Source organism: Triticum aestivum, chromosome 6B (genome assembly GCF_018294505.1).
Source record: "Triticum aestivum cultivar Chinese Spring chromosome 6B, IWGSC CS RefSeq v2.1, whole genome shotgun sequence".
NCBI lineage: Eukaryota > Viridiplantae > Streptophyta > Magnoliopsida > Poales > Poaceae > Triticum > Triticum aestivum.
The window spans coordinates 421,340,397-421,345,086 of NC_057810.1; the positions used below are offsets into that span (position 1 = coordinate 421,340,397).

The 4,690-nt window shown below is 40.0% G+C and overlaps 1 long non-coding RNA gene across 3 annotated transcripts; it reads left to right on the forward strand.

Moving 5' to 3' along the window:
• Positions 1–496: 496 nt before the first annotated feature.
• On the forward strand, positions 497–4,347 carry LOC123137320 (uncharacterized). Of its 3 annotated transcripts, XR_006468067.1 has the most exons (4): positions 497–972; positions 1,067–1,294; positions 1,514–2,829; positions 3,830–4,347. It is a non-coding gene; the product is annotated as an uncharacterized lncRNA (long non-coding RNA). The 3 variants fall into 3 exon arrangements; XR_006468066.1 differs by having other exon boundaries at positions 498–972; positions 1,514–4,347; XR_006468068.1 differs by having other exon boundaries at positions 524–972; positions 1,070–1,294; positions 1,514–4,347.
• Positions 4,348–4,690: the final 343 nt, after the last annotated feature.

Below are 4,690 nucleotides of genomic sequence, written 5' to 3' on the forward strand. Positions count from 1 at the left end.
CCTGTCTAAGCAAGTCCTCTCGCCACGCAGCTCTAGTGTGGTCGATCAGATCAGAAACCAGTTGCGGTGGGTCAGCAACTAAGGAGGCCACCGGCTTCATCATTCCGTCCCTTGGGATCCAACTATGTTGCCATATGTTCGTGGTAGTTCCATCATCAATACGCCGGATAGCTCCTTGGGTGATAATATCTCTCCCATCAAGTATAGATCGCCACACCTGAGAAGGATGTGGACCTAGTTGAGCTTCAAGGACTGTACATTGTGGAAAATATGATGCTTTAAGGATTTGTGCACTAAGAGAGGAGGGATCATTCAATAATCTCCAAATTTGCCGAGACAAAAGTGCCAAGTTGAAGATTTCTATATCCCGAAAGCCAAGTCCTCCATCCGACTGTTGGTCGGCGATTTATGCCGACCGACTGTTGGTTGCCAATTGGGCCGGCCCGTCGATCTCTTGGCGCGCGAGGGCCCAAAAGTTGGCGCCCAGCTTCCCTCACATTTTTTCGTTCGGCGCCCTCTGATCCAAATTCCCCAAACCTAATCCTCCCACGCACTCCCTCCGCCGCCGGTGCACCCAAATTCCCCAAACCTTATCCTCTCACGTGCTGCCTCCACCGCCGGCCAATAGCTATCTACCAGCCCGCACGCCGTCACCGCGGCAGCGAGGTTGCGGCCCTATCCCCATCATCCTCCTCCACCCCCACAGCTAGCCCCAAACACTTCTAAGTTCTAACCCTAGCTTGTGCCCGGTCACCTTCATCCGCTAAGGCCTGGTGGTGGACGCCATCGTTCATCTCAGATCCAGGGGTGAGAGAGACGTGGGTCACCTGGGAGACAGAGCACTCACACCCTCGCTCGTCACCCAGGCGCCGGACCGCCACCGCCACGCCATGGGCCTCCTCCGATCTGCAGTCGCCGGTTCGTTTGAAGGAGGATCTGGACGTTGACTGCTGATGCTTCCCCTCCCCGGGGGTGAGTGTTCTTTTCCTTCTCCTCTCCCTCTCCCCACCTCCCCAATCGCTGCTGTCGTTAGTTGATTTGTTTGCTTTTCCCCTTTTCTCTTCAGAAGATCCACGATGACTTGTGGTAGTACTTCTACCCAGAAATCAGCGCCTCGGCCGGGAGCTTGAGCTCGAGCAGAATGTTAAGAACAGGGGCTCTATCTGCTAATGGGGTAGCCCGAAATGCAGTCTAAGACCTGGCTACTGCTCGTTTGATTTCTAGACATGAGAGGATAAGAACTTGAGAGGAATAAGCTTGGTGCTATGATTGCAAAAAAATACCTATACTACAGGTAATCCTTTTAGTATTGCAGGAAATCTTAATTCATTACTTTCTATAATATATAAATGTATCCCCGTATCTGTGTTCTGAGAAGAGGGACAGCCCTGAGAACTAGCTTCAGGTTCCACAAAAGGTCCAAATAATCGTACTAATGTTTCAGACTTTAGTTAAGCAATTGTAGAATTCTTGCAAACATAGGAGTATATTCAATTTTCATGCTCTGAACCAGGTGAGAGTTGAGACACGCCATACACAGGCCCTGCAAGCGGGCAGAAATAGACCTCTTCGTCAATGACTTCTACAAGGATGATATTGACCTAGAGGCTGGAGCTTTGCTACTCTTTCTGGCCAACAACAAGGTATCCTTTACCTTTTCTCTCCCCACATCCAATTCTTCCTTGTTCCTATGCATCATGCTTATTTCTTGCTGTATGCCAACACACTGCAAGTGTTTGTTAAATTGTTAGTCTCAATGCTCCAATTCTAGCAGAAGGATTTTTGGTAGGAAGACATAGCATCACTCATAGTTGTATAGATTTACTGTTGTATTTCTATATTTTTGCAAAATTAGTCCTGTAAAACTTGCAAATTAGTTCAGTCCTTAAGTGGTTTTACACTTGGGTTTTTATTAACTTACAACTCTTTCCTCTATAATTTTGTGTTCTGTAGAACTTAGTTCAATGTTTTCTGGAATCAAGATAAAATACATATCTAGCAGTTTGTATTTGTAGAGTCATGCTTCTATAAATTTTATAGTTGTATTTTCTCCATAAATTTGCTTCGATAGTTCTGTAGCTTCCAGAATAGTTCAGATGTTAAGTGGTTTTACTCTTAGACTTGTGTACGCCTGCAACTTTTTTTATTTGTAATTTTGGAACATTTGTTGTGTAAAACTTCAGTTCAGTTTCTGGAAAACAAGATTAAATATGTATCTGTAAAACTTCTGTTCAGTTTCTGGAAACAGGATTAAATATGTAACTTATCAGTTTCTAAGTTGCAGTCATGCTTCTACACATTTTATAGTTCTATTTTCTGTGAATTTGCTTTAGTAGTTCTGTAAAACATTTAGAATAGTTCACTTCTGGAATGAAGAGTTAATATGTATTAAGTGGTTTTGTAATTTATCTTTTTTGCTTTTATAGATTTCCAGCTGTATTTTGTTTGTAATTTTTCTTCAGTAGTTCTGGAATGAAGTAATTAAGCTGTTGTTCTAATTTATTCTCAGTATTTTTCTATTAATTTACACTTAGACTGAATTAAGTTGTATCGGTTTGCATATATATACTGTTCTATTGGGTATAGATTACTTTTTTCTATCTAATTTATAGCCTTTTGTATATATGAATGTTTTCTATATAATACTTAAGTGGTCTTCTAAATTATACATTATTTGCTTTCATATACTACTGAAGTGAGTTCTGGTTCCAGATGTGAAGTGAAGAACAAGGGATCGAACAGATGTGAAATTGATGAAGTGATTCTGTGAGGAACTTACCAGGTTTTCTCCATGTTCAGGTGCAAAGGGGCCTCAAGTGCAAAGTTCAGGTTCAGTGCACTTATTACGCTGTCACGTTTTTTACTGAATCTTTTTTGGTTTGCAGACGCTTTTGGTCTTGTGATGTAAATTCACACAACATTCATTTTTTCCTATTCTTATTCATGTTACTCTATAAATGTTAGATATCTAGGAATGTTGCTTATCCAATTTTTCTGTTTAGATGACAATTGAGGCACTTTCTTCACTCTGTTCTAAAAGGTATGCCCAAGTTAATCTGTTGTAACTAAAAACTAGAATATGTATATGGACCCGACTTTTGTTATTGGAGGTGAGAATATATTTGTGTTGGGAATTCCCTCTTAAATATTTTCAGATTCAGATTTGATGTTGAGCTAGCTAATCAGTATTAGAATCCCTATTTTTAATGTAGCTTTTTTAGCCAATTAAGTATATGCCACTTCAAGAGGCAGATTGTCGGCCTACATTATTTGCTAGAGATTTTATTTCTGCCACTAATACCTCATTTTCTAATTCATGTTTGGTGAAATCTTAAGTTAAATCTCTGTAGTACCTTGGTTTATAGCATCAGGAATTAGTTAAGCCATGGACACATGACATGGTTTTGTAGTCATCTTCCTCATTTTCTTTCTGCCCCTTCCTTTCAATTATGGCAACTGGTACTGCATACATATGCCTCGTTCCTGTTGTAGCTGCTCCTCTTACCTAGTTCCCCATATGACACTTTCTGTAGTTCGCATCATATTTGAATTGTTACATGTTCTGATTGCATGACTTAGGTGATCTTTTTTCCAGTTTTGGTATGGATAGCCAAGCCCTTCTATTATTTCTAGAAACTAGTGTGTAAGCAGTCAACACTATTTATATGTAAATGTTTTAAGATATAATATCATTTCTTGCAGCATGTGGTTCATTGAACAAGAAAAGGGACTGCTTCACATATGGAATGTTTGCAAATTTTAAAAAAAGATCAAAGGAAATTCAGTTTCTGATAGTGTATTATAATTGGGACTTGTTTAACTTTTGTAGGAAGCAAACAGAAGGACTGCACTCACAAGGGACCATGAAGCCAGTGATCCACGTCAACTGGATACTTTAGCTTCCATTTTGTACAACTAAGTCTTACTTTAGAACCTTTTGTGAACATTATGTATGATGTCTTGGTGGCTATGTTTAGAACAATTTGGGCCCTCTTTGATTTGAAGGATTTTCAAAACGTTGGAATAGGAAAAATACAGGATTTGAGTGGCATGTCCACTTGAATCCTATAGGATTAGCCTAGAGTGTTTGATGCTACATGAAAAACAAAGGAATTAAAAAAAGAGGTTGGAGTGGATGCTAGATTTCCAATGAAATGTAGTACACTTGATTCCATAGGAAAAAATCCTATAGGATTCAATCTTGTGAATCAAACTACAAATGTAGGAAAAAATCCTAAGGATTCTAACCCTCCAGAAGTCCCATGGAATTCCTTTGAATCAAAGGAGCCCTTGAAGTATATGTATCTGACAATTTTTTAATTAATGGAATAATAAATGTTTGATGTACCTGATGTATGGTTTCTTGTATTTATGTTTTGAAGAGAACTATATGTATGTGACAATTAGTACCATATTTTAATTAAAGTTGTGGTTGGCTAAACAATGTTGGCGTAATGTTGGTCGGCAAAAGAACACACCGTCTGATTGTTGGTTGGCAAAGGTTCTTGGCAGGGCCATCGGAATGTTGGTCGGCAAAACAAATGCTGTCAAACAGTCGGTCGGGAAAGGGGCCAACAAAAAGTTGGTTGGTAAATAGCATCATCGAACAGTCGGTCGGGAATGATTATAATTAGCCGTCAAACAGTGGGTCGGCAAAGGTATGTCGGTCGGGAAAGGCTTTTCCCGTCTG